Here is an 18404-nt window from a genome sequence, read left to right on the forward strand (position 1 = left end):
TTGATGTTGTGGCCAAACATCAGGACTCAATATAATAAGGTTAATGGGACGGTTGTCGTAAGTCCAGGACGTCATAGTTCACAGGTGTCATAACTAGAGGACCACCGGTACCAGCGACCAAAATGCAGCTTTTAAAGGAGCACATGCATGTGTGTTTTCTGCCATAACTTACTCAGAAAGACATGGTGACCTTTGAAAACCCTGAAGGGCTCATGCCAGTACTTTTTACCATTTTATTATGAAGCTTCCTACTATAGATTTTTTTTTTTTCCCTACGGATCAGAATGGATCACCAGCCTACCCGAAGGTGTCTGGCTCCACACACTGTCCAAATCGACAGGAACTAATATCTCTATTCTTCATTTCCGGTAATTAAAATCTTTATTCAATAAATAAATCCTAAAAAACTGCCATGCCAAAAATAAAATTAAATAAAACAATAAAATCAATAAGACCAACTAATATAAAAAAAAACTGCATGGCAGATCCTTTAACACACTAAAAAAAAACAAACCCCAAGGCTTAAAACCAAGATACCCTATAGATCTATAACTTCCTACTATAGATACCCAACTACCTGCTTAGGGTTAGGGTTAATGGTTGGGTTAGTGTTGGGTTTAGGGTTAGGGTTAGTGTTGGGGTTAATGGTTGGGTTAGGGTTATTCAAATTCCTACAAAGGATCTTGGTTGTGCCTATTTATGCCTGCGCTTTTGGTTCCAACAACAATGAACTCTATAAATATTCATGAGGCAGCAGCAATGACTCATAGCTCTGACAAAGGGAAGTTGTTGATTTCTCAATCACACTGATGGATGAAGTTCCTGGAATATAACGCTGCAACAGAAACCTGGTGTAGCCCCACAGAGTGGATCCTGCCTGCTTGAACAGTGCAGAACCTGTTTGGCAACACATCAAGGCGACACCTGAGAGACAGAAATCCGTTTCTGCACAACAGAAAACACCTCTCACACAACAGCACAGAATCCATGACATCACAACACAGAGCTCGCCTCCACACACTCCGCCGGAACGCTATGTCCGCCGAGGAGCCACGAACGTCGTAGGCACAGCGACTCTGGATCTGCACTCTGTCGCGACACACAGCTTGAGACATCCACTCCGTCGCTGACGTCAACTCGCGTTGCCGGGCTTTGCATATAAAAAAATAAGCTTTATTTAATTTATTCTCTTCTGCTGGAAAGGTTTGCCAGCCATTTCTTTTCACAGCCAGGAGCAGCTGGACAGTCGAGGGGCAGAAATAAAATAAATTGAGTAAGCACTGATTCAAGAAATTGTTCTGAGATTGAAGACACTGTGAAGAATGAGAATGATAAGAAACAGAAGGTAAACAGAAGGAAAGGATGGAAAATGCAAGAAAGTGAAGGAAAGACAGATAAGTACTGTGGGTATGTGTGTGTCTCCAAGGAAGGTAATGTATGCATTTATATTCCAGCGACTGAAGAAGCATAGAAATGGAATGGAGAGTGAGAGCCAAAGATGAACACTTATATGTGTGTAAATATATGATTGGGGGGTGCGGTGGTGCAGCAGGCTTGGCTGGGTCCTGCTCTCTGGCAGGTCTGGGGTTCGAGTCCTGCTTAGGGTCCCTTGCGATGGACTGGCGTCCCGTCCGGGGTGTGTCCCCTCCCCCTCCACCCTTGCACCCTGTGTTGCCAGGCTAGGCTCCGGTTCACCGCAACCCCACTCAGGCCAAGCAGTTTCAGACTCTGTGTGTGTGTGTGTATATATGTGATTGTGTATATACTATGTGTATGTACAGTATATATCATTGTGTCACTGAGGTCTTCTTTAAGTGTAAATGCAGTGTGTTTATGAGTATTCATACATATTATTAAGCAGTGCTGCATGAAAGTATGTGAACCCCTCGTGTCCCTTAGTTTTACTACAAAATGGTTATTTAATAAGAGGCAGCCTTTCTCATCAGACATAACAGACATGTAATACCAAGCGCCCCACCTTTGCAACTGTGTAATGAACAATATATCCATATGTTGCTTTAGAAGAAATCATGTGTGTAGTAGAAACACGGAAGTAGTGCAGGTGCGAAAATAAGTGAACCTCAAGCCGCACTGGTTAAACCAAGTAAGTAAAATCAGGTGAGCAAATCAGAATTATGTTTAAGATTTAGGGTTTAGATTTTCTAAGTTTGTTCTAACATTTTGTGCAAGAATAAATGACCATCCCTATGGGGTTCACATACTGTTAAGCAGCATGTAATACACTCGTACAACAGCACGCAGCTGTATATATTCTTGTAGTGCGCTGCGTTCTGGGTTCAGATGGGGTGAAAAAGAATGCGTGGACAGTGTTCATTAAAAACGTTTATTGGAACACCGACACATAGCGAGAGGTATAGGCCCAAACACAAGGAAATGATGCTCTTGGGCCAAGAAAGGATTTTCCTCAAGGACCTGCATCTCAGGCCAACCTTCCCAGCCTGCTTAGCGCTTCTCAAGCTTTCCTTCACCTCCCACACTACCCAACAGGCACTCACCTCCTCATAATCCCCATGAGCCCCCACAGCGGTTGAATAACCATTTCACATTTTACCCACAATTCTCAGCTATTTACAATAAACGTCTTTTCCCGCTGAAACATGACACCTCTCAGTAACGCGGGTCGTTATATCTTTTTATATTTTATATATACCTCTCTTTATAGATGTTTCTGTCCATGTATGTATAAATGTACATGAAGGCAAGAGTGCTTATCTGTCCATTTTGCCCAGCAGTGAAACTGCAGAATAGTGGAGCCATTCACTTGAGGACAAACGTTCAGTGCTCAACATTATCCATCGAGTGCTGCTGCACGGCAGAGACGGTTCTGATCAAACATCGGTCCGGCGCACCAAACACAAGCGCATCTCGAACACGAGTCCAACATCATAAAGAGCCGCCACTCTTCCAACACACCCACCCCCAGTTTCCCACACAGAGACTGAAGACTTTGTCTGCCTTTTTGCCATAAGAGGACTGATGGATATTAGAACTCCATGGAGTAATGAAACGTGGAGAGAAATTAATTGAAAATTTTGGTATGACAAGCCGCACACCACCTACGGTGCAATTCCTTGTTCCCTAGGCTACTTTGCTTAGTCTATTCCAAAGCCCCACTGTATGAAGAGGAGCTCACTGGCATACAGTGTTTTCGTTTGCATTCCCTCTGTGGGGAGATGAGTGTATCTAAGGGGTAAAGGAGAGAGCGGCCAAGAAGAGAAGGAGCCTGTGCATCACCAGCTCTGTCCCTCGTGCGGATAGATACAATTTGTACTTGAGATTCAAGACAAGAATATAATTGGGTCTGAACACAGTACCAGAGAAAAACACTGTATGCTTTTTAAATATTTCATTTAAGAACAATCCTCCTCCTATTAAGATCAATAATGGAAGGAGGAGGAAGGCCTTCTTCTGCTGATTCGGATACACAATGCCCTGCTGCCACTGATCCTGGACCAAGTTTGGCTGCTTAGCTTATAATGATTGAGATTCCGCTTCGGTGCGACGGAACAGATCGTCATTAGTCATGACGGAAGTGCCTACAGGGGTTGCACATTCAGCACAGTCAGCCTTCGCCTTAAACGCAACAGCACGGAACCCAATCGCGGAACCCAGTGTAACCGCAGTGGCTCAGACACACTGCTTGAGAAGATGCCAGCCCGCATTCGCAGGTGAAGATAGATCCTTTGCTTGCTTTCAGAGAGACCGTCTCGCCGAATTCCAAAGCGAACGTCCAACACCGAGAGATCTGGCTGGACACTGGTGACAGACTAACGCAGAAACAGGACTACTAGAGATCTGCTCCAGAACCAAGAACGGAATCTTAAAATCATTCAAAACCTTCGGGTTTTCTCTCAGTGCAACTCCCCCTCTTTAAAACCTCCTTGCCGTGTATCTGGTGACCGAACACAACAGCCAACGACCAGTCACTTTTAGCTCCGATGAACAAAATCTGTGTCCCACAGCTAGTTTTGTGGTTAGATCAGACATTAATTTCTTGATGTCTTGATTGCTTCTTGTAATTTTTAACAATTTTCTTAATCACACGGCTAAAGCCCTCATCAGAAGAAATAAAAATCCAACGCTGACACCCGCGACGGGTGGAACCGATTTCGAGGGCAGCACTAGGTGACGCACCTGCGGACCCTTCTCAAGGAGAAGGGTTCGGCCCGACCCTTCGAGAACTTATTGCTTCACAGTGAGTTTGTCTCGTCGCTGACGGTGTATTGATCTTCCTTTGGTTTTCCTGCACATCTTCCACATCTCAAGTCTTTTGATTTGGAAAACAAGAATAAACTCTGCTACTGGGCTCCACCAATCCAAGTTTTCAGAGTGGTCCTTTGAGGAGTTCATGACAAATGCTTTCCGCATCCCGCTTTTACATTGTTTTACAGAGGTGTTTCCCACCCACGGGCGAGTTGAAAAAAATGAAATAAACACAAACTCAGCATTTCAGCTCAGATGGGAGGTAAACAGCGACTGCCCGTAGGCTTCTCTAAAGCTGCTGTTAACGTGCACCATGCCAAGCAGTGACGGCGGGATGCACACCGCTGCTGGCGTGCTTTCCCTCTGGTGAAATAAAGACCCATCGTGCCATCAGAGAACAGAGGCTAAACAACACTAAAGACTACGAAGCACCCAAGGTACCGGCACGGCACACGCTGCAGGTGAAAAATGTGTCTTCTTTAGTGCGATCGGGAATAAAACAACCTGAAAGACCCTTCCAGTGCTGGAGAGGAAGGGCACGGAAGAACATGACTTGCAGAAAAGAAAAGCACCAACCCATATAACAGTGTCCCTCAACCAAATTTAGGGAAGGAATTTGAATATTGCACAACGCAAACATCGGATTGATATTGACCAGCGTCCATACTCCTCCGCTACATAAGCAACAAACACACCACAGCGTTTGGCGAGAAGAAGCCAATGAAACGGATGAAATGAAATGAAAAAAGAAATGCTCGGGTGTTGCTATCCTAACAAAAGCAGCACAGGGAGACAGCGTGGAACCAGGGTTTACCTTATTTTGGGTGTACTGTATACAGGACAGCTTGCACCAAGTCGTCACACTCCAGAACACAGGCTCATACGACATGTACAAAAACTTAGCTCTAGGCCCCCTGGTGTATAACATGGTGCTTATCCTTAGCTGTCAGGTAAATGAGAACTGCAATACGCAAATAACCCTATTAGGGTAAGCAGATTTCAGAAACAGGTCTGAGTTTAATCCCTGTCCCGCCCACATTTCCTCCCATCTCCCACTGGGATAAATCAGACTAGAAATGGAATTCAGTTAAAAGTGTACGACTGAGGTGGTATACAAATGGTAGTGGGGTCAGTGCCTTCTTAAAGCCCCCGTCACCAGAAACAAGTAATTGCCTCTTACCCATGTCGCATATGTCACCTACCAACACCAGAACTCAACTCATCAACACACACGCATAGGACCACAGAGGCGTCTAACTCTCGGGTTATTCTCAGCAGATGCTTGCACTCCGAGCGTCTGGATGCTTCGGACCATCGGGCAGCATCCTGCTGGAGCGTCTCGATCAATCTCTGTCACCTTTCGCATCCAGTGTCTGTTTTGATTTCGTCTCCGCTGAGTCACGGCTAAGGTAGCGGTGACTGAATCGACAGGGGAACAATTTTCGAGCCAAAAACAGATGTGCTATTCAAGCAGAACTCACTGGGTTATCGGTCACACCTGAAAGGGGGACAGGGCGGCCGGCAGACATCACATTGTCATGAAGGACAAGCTGCTGCAAACCTAGTCCTTGGAATATTTAAGTGCCTCACCTTTGGTATTACCTACATAGTGTGCCAAACCCCGCAAGCGCTTTCCAAGAGGGATCGGATCCCTCAGATCATCAGGGACCGGCAGCTTTGATAGAGCTGAATCGAATTGAACAATCAGGGTTAATTTCAACACTCACAGCATGTGTGTTCTTCATGTTCAGAGCGCCTAGGCTGTGCGACTGGAGGTAGGTTTGATCAGCGCACAGTCTGCGTGGAGTTTCACGGCTTTCCTACGGGCGCCCTGGTTTCCTCCCATAGTTCAAATGACATGTATTTTAGGTTTTTCTGCTGATTCTAAATCTCTTGCAGTGTGTTACATTGCAGCGGTGTATAGATGAGTGTATAATTGTAGGTATAGTTCAGTTCAATGCATCTAGTACTGTAAGTCACCTTGGATAAGGGAGCCAGCTGAATACTGCACAGCAGCATACTGTCTATCGCTCTGGATAACAGAGTCTGCTAAATGAACACGTGTAAATTTAAATGTCAACATGCAAGGCCGAAGTAAAGTTGCTGAGAGTTGATTCCGCTAAAAGCCAGTGTCACAATCCCTTAGAGGAATCACCACCAAGACGCAAAGAGAGACAAATTACGGATTGCTGAGAGTTCGAGACAATTTGGAAGTGCAGTACCTGATGAAGCTGGTCTGGAGATGGCAGATGGTGACACCGCGATGAGGCTACCAGGTGGTTCCTTAGTTCCCAGAGAGGGTCTGCAGATGTCTGTTACACAGCATGGGCCGCCTAGTATAGGCACACCCTCTTCACCACAGCCCTCTCAGAGACGTAGAGGCTGTTCACAGCCTTCCTGCAGTTGGACTTTGGCTTCTCCCTTATGAGACGCACCACCTTGTTAATCTTTAGCCGGTGGTGCCTTCTGACAAGAGTGCTCCGAAAGGTCTGGATGAGCCAGAGGGTCGGGCAAGAGGAGCGGATATGTACGCAGCAGAAAGGGAGAGAGGGGCAAGGTGTCACGAAGAGGTATAAGAAGTTATTACAGTTTCTGAAAGGTGAAAAGAGATGATGGAATAGGCGAGCAGCTGATTGCCTAGAAGAAACGTTGTGGCTGAACAATGATGGTGCCACGTGGAATACAACCCCATGGTGTGTGGATTATCGCAGGGCATCAGGGTGGATCAGGTTACAGGACGAACGGTTCGGGGAATTCCTTCATGAACTGACTTGAACCGAAGACTTTATTGTCATTGTACCGCTGTGCAACACCACGAAATTATATGAACAAGTACACTGATCCCCCGAGATACATCCGCTCGAGTTACGAGGATTCAGCTTTTTGAGGACACTCGTACTTTGACTTACGAGGCATTTCTTTGCATTTATGAAGACCAGATTTGGATTTATCGTCCTTCCCATAGCAGAGCAGGACACATTTTTTTCATTTTGCAAAGTCTCCAAAAATAACTTACAGTGATACATGTCCCCAGGCCCCAGCCAGGAGTCATTCACTCATTTACACAGCAAAGCTATTAAAAGGCATACACAGATAGAGGGCCATTTAGAGACACAATTTCACCTGGAACACATCTTTCAAGGGTGGGAAGAAACCTGGATGAACATGGAGAGACACAAGGGAGATTTATTTGCAGGGGGACATTTATATGTATATATCAGACCATGTACATAGGTGGTGTTTTTCATTGTTTCTTCTTTATTTTACAGTCATTTAAATACACACACACACACACACACACACACACACACATTGGTTTAAACCACTTGTCCTGAGGTGAACCAGAGCCTAACCCGGCAACACAGGGCATAAGGCTGGAGGGAACACACCCAGGACAGGACACCAGTCCATCACAAGGCACCCCACGCAGGACTCGAACCCGAGACCCACCGGAGAGCAGGACGTGGCCAAGCCCACTGCACCACTGCACCCCTCTAACTTAAATACAATTGTACAAAAGTTTAGTATGATTATGTTTCATTCAGTTTTACATACGTTTATTGTAGCATATAATGTAACATTTATGTAGTTACAGGGTTATACATGGTTTTTGGCTTTACATGTGAAGTCAGCAGCAGAGTAATGCTTTACACACACACACACACACACACACACACACACACACACACAATATAGGCAGTTTAGAGTCACCAATCCACCTGAAACACAAAATCGAGACTCCTGGTGAAAACCTATGCTCTGTAAATTTATGGTACATAATAGCTATGAAAGAACTTAACAAGCACTGGTAGACAGTCACACAGTATTACAGAGTGATTAATGAAAGGGAAACGGTCTTCTAATAATAAATAATGTTAATGATTGAAGTAGTTGTGTCCATTTTGATGGGATTTGAGGCTGCTGCTAGCGATCTAGATGAGCTCACAGACTCTGTAACATCATATGTCAGTTTCTGCGAGGATATGTGCATCCCTACCAGGACTCGTTTAACATACAACAATGACAAACCGTGGTTCACTGTAAAACTCAGACAGCTTCGTCAGGCCAAAGAAGACGCCTACAAGAACGGGGACGGAGTCTTGTATAAACAGGCCAAAAACACTATGGCAAAGGAGATCAGAGTGGCTAAGAGAAACTACTCTGAAAAGCTGAAGAAACAGTTTTCAACCAACGATCCTGCATTGGTGTGGAAAGGCCTGAAAGACATCACAAATTACAAGACACCACCCCCCGGCACCGTGTCAACTCAACAACTAGCCGACGATTTGAATGAGTTTTATTGCAGGTTTGATAAACCCTGTCTCACACCCTACACCCATTCAGACCCTCTCTCCACGAATCAATTAACACCTCCAGTAACCCCCACCTTCCCCTCTCCTGCACCTTTGATCTGCGAAGAGGAGGTGCGTCGGGTCTTCGTCAAACAGAAGACAAGGAAAGCACCAGGGCCAGACGGCGTCTCACCGGCCTGCCTAAAAACCTGTGCTGACCAGCTGGCCCCTATCTTCACAAAGATCTTCAACAGATCACTGGAGATGTGCGAAGTTCCTTCCTGCTTCAAACGCTCCACCATCATCCCCATCCCAAAGAAACCCAAAATCACAGGACTTAATGACTACAGACCTGTCGCCCTAACGTCTGTGCTCATGAAGTCACTTGAAAAACTGGTGTTGGACTACCTGAAGGACATCACTGGACCCTTGCTGGACCCCCTGCAGTTTGCTTACCGAGCAAACAGGTCTGCGGATGATGCAGTCAACATGGGACTGCACTACATTCTGCAACATCTGGACAAACCAGGGACTTATGCGGGAATCCTGTTCATGGACTTCAGCTCGGCCTTCGACACCATCATCCCACACCTCCTCCTGTCCAAATTAACCCAACTCTCTGTACCTACCTCCATCTGTCGTGGATCACCAACTTCCTGACAGACAGGCAGCAGCTAACGAGGCTGGGAAAATTCTCATCCAATACTCGCACGATCAGTACTGGCACCCCCCAGGGATGTGTGCTCCCCCCACTGCTCTTTTCCCTGTATACCAACGACTGCACCGCTAAAGACCCCTCTGTCAAACTCCTGAAGTTCGCAGACGACACCACACTCATCGGCCTCATCCGGGATGGTGACGAGTCTGCTTACAGACAGGAGGTCCAAGAGCTGGCTGTCTGGTGCAGTCATAACAACCTGGAGCTGAACACGCTCAAAACAGTGGAGATGATTGTGGACTTCTTTAGGAGAAACACGTCAGCATTATCCCCACTCACCATCATGAACAGCACTGTGGCAACAGTGGAGTCATTCAGGTTCCTGGGCACCACCATCTCACAGGACCTGAAGTGGGAGCCCCACATAGACTCCATTGCGAAGAAGGCCCAGCAGAGGTTGTACTTCCTTTGCCAGCTGAGGAAGTTCAACCTGCCACAGAGACTGCTGATGCAGTTCTACTCTGCAGTCATCGAGTCTGTCCTCTGCACTTCTATAACTGTCTGGTTCGGCTCAGCTACGAAATCAGACATCAGAAGATTACAGCAGATAGTTCGGACTGCTGGAAGAATCATCGGCACACCTCCCCCCAGCTCTCAGAGAACTGCACTCGTCCAGAGTCAGTAAAAGGGCTAGCAAAATCATTCTAGACCCCTCACATCCAGGCCACTTTCTCTTCAAACCTTTGCCATCTGGCCGGCGCTACAGAGCACTGAGCACCAGGACAGCCAGGCACAAGAAAAGTTTCTTTCCTCAGGCCATCTACCTCATGAACAGCTAAATCCCCCCCTAGAGAGTAAACCAGTGCAATACACAACGCTATTTATATTTATAACTATTTATCACATCATATATCTTACTCACACTCCCTTGCATTTGTATCTAGTGACTATTTTTGTATATTGCGTACTTTATATTTTTATATATTTTTTATCCCTTCTTCTCATACTCTATCTTCTCATCTGTCTTGTCACTGTCATTCTGTCTGTGCTGTGGAAGTTTCTGTCACCAAGACAAATTCCTTGTATGTGCAAACATACTTGGCAATAAAGCTCATTCTGATTCTGATTCTGATTTGATGATATTTTAGCATACATTACTTCATTCAACTGACACTTTTCTTCAAAACGACTTCCAGTGAACACTGCGTAGTATCATCCATCCATCCATCCATCCATCCATCCATCCATCCATCCATCGTCAATAACCGCTTGTCCCGGCCCACACCTTTTTCAGCAAGGTCACTTACACTGCTAGATACACTATTCACAATGAGTCACTGATCCATACACCAGTGAGACACACTCTCTGTCACTCACACATTATGGGTGATGTAGATTCACCAACCAACCTGAACAGAATGTCTTTGGATTGTGGGAGGAAACAGGAGCACCCGGAGGAAACCCACACAGCCCAAGGAAGAACATGCAAACTCCACACAGACTGAGCAGAGATCAAACCCACGTTCTTTTGCACCACCCAGGTGCTGTAAGATGGCAGTGCTACTTGCTGGGTTGCCCATAAATCGGTACCAGAGGCTCAGAAACACAACATTTTCACTATTGAAAGTAACAGTAATTACATCTTCTCTTTATGGGACTTCATCTTATGAAGGGTTTTTCAGCAATGTATTACCGCTTTAAAAGGGAAGACCATTACTAATTCTGCAAAAGGGAATGAAGGGAGGAATAGCTGGGAGTGCTGAGGTCACGCCATAATCCATCATTTGCATGTAATTTACATGTGCAGAGCAGCATATCCACCTGAAAATAAAACATCCGACTGCTTTTTCTGTGTTCTATTTCCTTGCATGAACAAAAAGGAAAGTCCGAGGTCCTTGTAGCATCCATTTTGCACCCTTACGCTCACCGACAAGGAAAAGGGGGTGCCAGCTCAAGGTTTTTTCTAGATATTCATTTCCGTCACCCCCCGCTGCTCACAAACAAGGGTGTGGCGAACCAACACGGCAATTTCATGCAAGCATAAACAAGAGCGGTTCTTCAGGCAGCGCGGCAGACATGTGGCACACCGGAACCATCACTCATGCAGCTAAGTTGGCTGTGAAGACCAGAAGAGGCCCTGGGGGGGGTGGCTGTCCATCACAGCACATTGTGTGTAAACAGGAGCCTACCTGCTCTATGGGGTCTTTCCCTTCCTCATCATCCATTTATGCCTTCACAGCTTGGTAGATGGGAGAACAGGGGGCAGGCGTTCCTGCTTCCTTGAAGGAGTCAGGTGACAGAGGTCACTGGCTTGTTTGGGGGAGGCTGCCACAAAAACTGTCAGAGGAGGAAGGCTTTCCTTCCAGTACAGATGGAAGGAGGGCTGCCGCCCGTTGCCAAGGGAACCAACAGCTCACAGTGGCCGCGTGCAGCAGATTGGATGAATGAATGGGCGGACCGTATGCAGCAAAGCTGTCTCAATACCACCAGGTGGCATGAGGGCTGTACTGGCATGCCCACCACACCCGGCACATTGGGGAGGGGGGTGATTGGGCAGCTCAGAACCAAGCCAGGATGCAACTGTTCATTTAACCGTCTCCTCTTTGATAGAAGGCATTTTCAACACGGGTGCGAAGAGGCACGTTTCTTTTTTGAGGATGAGTGTCACTACACAGTTTATACTTCAAACTTCTCCAGTAAATCGTTAGCTATTTCACTGAAAATCTAAGAGTCTTTGTGCACAAGTGCTGCCTTTTACATGGCAGTAACCCTTTGATTCTGATTCTGGAAGCACATTTGTAGTTGTAACTCCCATCGTTTAGCATTAGTATCGTGCTGATGATATGAACTACTGTATATTAATGACAGAATTGTGCTAGTTAAGATATTATATTACAAGCAGCTCCTTGTGTCAATGAATAACTGCAACGGTTGCATTAAAGCAGTCACTTCAGATTCTTCGCTGCACGTCGCTCTTTTGCACGTTCGTGGTCAGTGGGCACTGGGACGGCAGGCATCGCAGTGGGCAGAGCTGCCACCTCTGGGCTTAAAGGACCCAGGTTTGAACACCATCTCCTGCTGTAGTGCCCTTGACCAAGGGACTTACTGTGAACTGCTCCAGTAAAAATGACCCAGCTGGATAAATGGGTAAATTATTGTGAGAAGCTTAGTAGTAGTTGTAAGACACCTTGGAGAAAAGCGTCAGATACATGAGTAAATCTGTGCAGTCACAGATGGCAATTACGCCTCAGACTCACCATGTTGCGAGATCACTATTACCAGCTGCAACCCTTGTTCAGGTTCCATAGGATAAATGACATCAGTCCCGTCGGCCCTTTGATCGAAACGCTGTGACCTTGAGCACAGTACTACCCCAAGGGTGCAGAACTCAGTGAAATCACACTGGGTCTCAGGTTTGGTCACATATCAGGAATGTGGATGACATGATAAGAACAAGCTTCCACACACAACATTTACATCACAGGCAGCAATAAAGATCTGCATCTAACCCAAGTCCATATAAAATTTAACTGCATCTGTCTTCCTTTTGTATTATTTCTTTGGTTAGCATATACAACGTTAATCATAGGAAGTACATACTCTATAACGAACACATGAATAATCACACACGCACACCGACCGAAACCGCTTGTTCTGAGCAGGGTCGCGGCGGACTGGAACCTAACCTGGCAACACAGGGCGCAAGGATGGAGAGGGAGGGACACACCCAGGACGGGACGCCAGTCCGTCGCAAGACACGAACCCCAGACCCACCCCAGAGCAGGCCCGGGCCAAACCCGCTGCGCCACCGTGCCTCGCTCATGAATAATTATTGCAGCAAAAAAAGACAATTGTAACACAACAAAATTTTTCAAAGTTCTTAGTTATGTCGATTTTTTTTGTTGACTAGAACTGAAGTTTACTGATTACAAAATACCACTAGTTCTCCTTCAGTTTCAGTTTTATCCACAGAATCCTGATTTCCCTATTTTTATGAAAATTTTCAAGAAATTATGCAAGTTTTTACTCACACATACAAGAAACACTATACTGAGAGATTTTAAACACCCTTTAACAAAAAAACAGAGATATTCTACACCGGAACATTCTAGAAAAGAGCTGAAACATAGCAGCCATTGGAAGATTCTAGAAGGCACGAGAACATTCTAGACAGTACCAAAACACCGTAGAAAGCATCACCTAAAAGGTACTGGAATATTTTGTGACTGGAACCTGCTGCCTAAATTCACAAAAATTTGCCAACGTCAAGAATGTGGACTATTTTTCTAAAAAACTGACATATAGTGCAAACTAACATCAAAAGTATGACAAAAGAAGATGGAAAATGCAAAAAAAGGACATAATAACATTTTTGTTACATTGTAAAAGTCACTGATTTGAGTTTAGAACTGCAGCCAATGAATAGAAGACAAGAGAGGTGCGGCCGAAAATGCAAGAGCACGAATGTAGTTTAAAGTGAGATACTGTAACTTAAATGTTGCAAACTCTTTGCCGATGGTACAGTTCAGCACTCAGCAGGCTCCAGGTAAAAAATAGCCCGACTCCGTATACATACACATCCAGAAATGCAGGACGTGAGCAGTGATCTCGCCCGAAGCACAAAGAGGCAGACGATGAAAGGGGGGAAATGTACGGGCGCATGGACTGACTCTCGATCCCTTAGTCAGTCACTGTACAGCTGAAAAGCGCCGGCGACACGCTCACGGGCGTACGAAGGGTGTAAACGCGTGTCTGAAAGTGAAATGCAGTGATTCATGATGTATGGGCAGACATCACATGTTAAAGGTTTCAAAAAAAAGATGTAGTATGAAGTTGGGTATCTGAGTGTTTCAAGCAAAAAAACTTGGTTTTATGTATTTTAAAAAGTCCCACTTAAGAACAATGAGATGTAGCTACACGTTTCGACATTTTTTCACTTGGTTAATATAATTACTGGGATCAAAATGTAAATGTATGATTTACGCAAAGGTGTGAGGTTTGGCATCAACTGCTAACCGTTTTACTTTAATGTTCGCAGCGCTGGGATATTTCTGAAAATTGTAACACATGCCCCCCCCCCCCCCCCCCCCCCAAACCATGGTTCCTTGCTAAACATCCAGTAGTTACTGAAAAAAAAAGACCCCACAGATACACACACGGAATACACACGCAGAAGAGGCAAAGAAGGAGAGCGGGAACGTCAATGCACGCTGGGGTTTTAAACACACATTTAAGTACACTGACACGTTGTTCTGTTTAAAAAGCGGAAAACGTTAGTGGGTGAGAAGTGCACACCAGGGCGTTCGGCGACGTTGTGAACCTGCCTGGCTTCTGCTCTTAATGGTAATCTGACTTTCACTCGCTTGCACCCAAAGCATGTCGTGCTCAAAAAGGAAGTGTGAATCGAATGGCATTAAGACCTCCAATTATTCTTATTCTTATTATTAGTAGTAGTAGTAGTGGTAGAAGCATTTTTATTATTAGTAGTAGAAGCAGTGGTATTATGGTTCTTCTTGTTTTTATTGTTTCTGCTGTTGTTTAACATGTTTTTACATAAAAAAAACAATTTCATCCATATGCAGCGTTGATAATTTTCCCATTTACACAAGAGGATATTTGGTGAAGCTGTTCAGATTAAGTCTCAGAGTCGAAAGTAAAACAGAATTTAAATTCCTTGCCCTTTAAATCTGAACTGCCTTCAGAGAATATTGGCCAGGACTTGTTTGGTAGGAGATCGGATTCCAAGTGTTCCCCGTGCTGCCTGGCAGAGGGAGCGCAACACGGCCACTGATGTGACAGAGTGTGAGTGGGTGAGAGGGTGGGAGGCAGGGAAGGCGGTGTGAGGGAGGTGTTTCAAAACCCTCCACGCAACAGGCCCTTAGAATGTGGGCTGGGAGGGGGTGTTTTCAGTTTGCCTGGGGGGATAAATGAAGCTGTCAATCATTCTAAGAGGACTGCACCTTTCCCTACCGGAGACCCATGTCTTCATCACAGTGATGCCACTTCAGGGTGATGAGTGTGCCAGCTGGTAGGATAGGGGTAAGCGCTACTGCCTTTAGATCCAAATGTTGCTGGATTGAATCTCACCTAGTGCTCTATTATAGCCTTTAGTATTAAGTGTAAAAACTGCTAAATGGGTAAATAATCGCAGGCAGCTTAACAAGTTGCTTTGGAGAAAAGTGTCGGCTAGCTGAATAAATGCGAAGTCAAACAACGTACATCTACTGCAAGGTATCCTCGGTATCCGTGAGACGTATTCCAACGTCCACTGAGGTCTTTGTTTATGCCATGCCCTCACGCATATTACCAGGGTAGGGACGGACATTAGCAGGGGAAGGACCGTGCTGTGCCGATTGCTGTGGGGAAAAATCCAGTGGGCGGGCTCCATGGAAACAAGCGACGTCACTGTGCTGACGGTCCTGTCGCGTTCGGACTGAGCTGGTCAACACGCTGGTCTTCTGTGAGAACTTGAGCCTCATTGGCCCCTGCTATTAAGAGACCTCATTATAGAACCCTGGGGAAGAAACCATGACAACACCGGATGCCTGTGCGCCCTCTCTCTCTCGGTCTCTTTGTCTCTCGTCCAGACGTCCCATTGCCTTGGTCCGTGTCAACATCGAGGAACGTGATTAAGGGTGTCCAGTGTCCATGCAACACGGTTAGAGTATGACCTAACTAGACTGACGGATTATACGGGTGATCCTCAGCTTACGATGGGCTTCTGTTCTCATAACGTTCTTGCTAAATCAACGTTGTCATAAATGGAAAATCTCCTTATATTATGTGGCTCATAAGGCTATATGAACAATTACGATTCATGAATGCTCTGTTGTATAATAGGGCTTTGTTACGTTTTATTTTCACTAATTTCAGACATCATCATATTAATATAACATTGATATATAATAAGAACATAAATACATCCATCCATCCATCCATCTTCCTCCGCTTTTATCCGGGGCCGGGTCGCGGGGGCAGCAGTCCGAGCAGAGTACTCCAGACCTCCCTCTCCCCGCACACCTCCTCCAGTTCCTCTGGGGGAACCCCAAGGCGTTCCCAGGCCAGCCGGGAGACATAGTCTCTCCAACGTGTCCTGGGTCTGCCCCGAGGCCTCCTCCCAGTGGGACAAGCCCGGAGCACCTCCCCAGGGAGGCGTCCAGGAGGCATCCGGAACAGATGCCCGAGCCACCTCAACTGGCTCCTCTCGATGCGGAGGAGCAGCGGCTCTACTCCGAGCTCCTCCCGGGTGACTGAGCTCCTCACCCTATCCCTAAGGGTGCGCCCAGCCACTCTGCGGAGGAAACTCATTTCTGCCGCTTGTATCCGCGATCTCATTCTTTCGGTCACGATCCAGAGTTCATGACCATAGGTGAGGGTAGGAACGTAGATCGACCGGTAAATTGAGAGCTTCGCCTTACGACTCAGCTCCCTCTTCACCACAACAGACCGGTACAATGACCGCATTACTGCAGACGCCGCACCGATCCGTCTGTCGACCTGCCGCTCCATTTTTCCCTCACTCGTGAACAAGACCCCGAGATACTTAAACTCCTCCACTTGAGGGAGCAACTCCCCCCTAACCCGGAGGGAGCAATCCACCTTTTTCCGACTGAGAACCATGGCCTCGGATTTGGAGGTGCTGATTCTCATCCCCGCCGCTTCGCACTCGGCTGCAAACCTCCCCAGTGCACGCTGCAAGTCTTGACTTGATGAAGCCAACAGGACCACATCATCCGCAAAAAGCAGAGACGAGATCTCGCGGCCACCAAAACAGACACCCTCCGTTCCCTGACTGCGCCTAGAAATTCTGTCCATAAAAATAATGAACAGAATCGGTGACAAAGGGCAGCCCTGGCGGAGTCCAACATGCACCGGGAACAGGTCTGACTTACTGCCGGCAATGCGAACCAAGCTCCTGCTCCGGTCATACAGGGAACGAACAGCCCGTAGCAACGAGCCCCGAACCCCATAATCCCGAAGCACCCCCCACAGGATGCCACGAGGGACACGGTCGAATGCCTTCTCCAGGTCCACAAAACACATATGGACTGGTTGGGCAAACTCCCACGAACCCTCCAACACCCTAGTGAGGGTATAGAGCTGGTCCAGTGTTCCACGGCCAGGGCGAAAACCGCATTGCTCCTCCTGAATCCGAGGTTCGACTATCGGTCGGATTCTCCTTTCCAGTACCCTGGCATAGACTTTCCCAGGGAGGCTAAGGAGTGTGATCCCCCTGTAGTTGGAACACAATCTCCGGTCCCCCTTCTTAAAAAGAGGGACCACCACCCCGGTCTGCCAGTCCAGAGGCACCGTTCCCGAACTCCACGCGATGCTGCAGAGGCGTGTCAGCCAAGACAGCCCCACAACATCCAGAGACTTGAGAAACTCGGGGCGGATCTCATCCACCCCCGGAGCCTTGCCACCGAGGAGTTTTTTGACTACCTCAGCAACTTCAGCCAGGGTAATGGACGAGTCCCCCTCCGAGTCCCCAGCCTCAGCTTCCTCTACGGAAGGCGTGTCGGAGGGATTGAGGAGATCCTCAAAGTACTCCTTCCACCGCCCGAGAACATCCTCAGCTGAGGTCAGCAGCGCACCACTTCCACTGTAAACAGTGTTCGTGGAACACCGCTTCCCCCCTCTGAGTCGCCGGACGGTTTGCCAGAATCTCTTTGAGGCCGACCGAAAGTCTTCCTCCATGGCCTCACCGAACTCCTCCCAAGCCCGAGTTTTTGCCGCGGCGACTGCCAGAGCCGCGCTCCGTTTGGCCCGTCGGTACCCGTCAGCTGCTTCAGGAGTCCCATGAGCCAGCCAGGCCCGATAGAACTCCTTCTTCAGCTTGACGGCATCCCTTACTTCCGGTGTCCACCACCGTGTTCGGGGATTGCCGCCGCGACAGGCACCGGAGACCTTATGGCCGCAGCTCCGAACAGCCGCACCGACAATGGAGGAGCGGAACATAGTCCATTCAGACTCAATGTCCCCCACCTCCCTCGGGACCTGGTTGAAGCTCTGTCGGAGGTGGGAGTTGAAGACCTCTCTGACAGGGGCCTCCGCCAAACGTTCCCAACAGACCCTCACTATGCGTTTGGGCCTGCCAGGTCTGTCCAGCTTTTTCCCCCGCCATCGAATCCAACTCACCACCAGGTGGTGATCAGTTGACAGCTCAGCCCCTCTCTTCACCCGAGTGTCCAAGACATATGGCCGAAGGTCAGAAGAAACGACTACAAAGT

General features: G+C 47.2%; 1 protein-coding gene across 5 annotated transcripts in view; it reads right to left on the reverse strand.

The window, feature by feature from the left end:
- LOC108939358 (protein kinase C and casein kinase substrate in neurons protein 1) overlaps positions 1–18404 on the reverse strand; it is a 63235-nt gene that overhangs the window by 23596 nt on the left and 21235 nt on the right. The window contains exon 1 of one of the 5 annotated variants that reach the window (XM_018760633.2): positions 11364–11545. The exons of the other annotated variants lie outside the window; for them this stretch is intronic. The gene's annotated coding sequence lies outside the window, so the exon portion shown is untranslated. Of the gene's footprint in view, positions 1–11363; positions 11546–18404 lie in introns of those variants that run through there. 5 annotated transcript variants of the gene reach the window in all.

This window comes from Scleropages formosus, chromosome 19 (genome assembly GCF_900964775.1).
Source record: "Scleropages formosus chromosome 19, fSclFor1.1, whole genome shotgun sequence".
Taxonomy (NCBI): Eukaryota; Metazoa; Chordata; class Actinopteri; order Osteoglossiformes; family Osteoglossidae; genus Scleropages; species Scleropages formosus.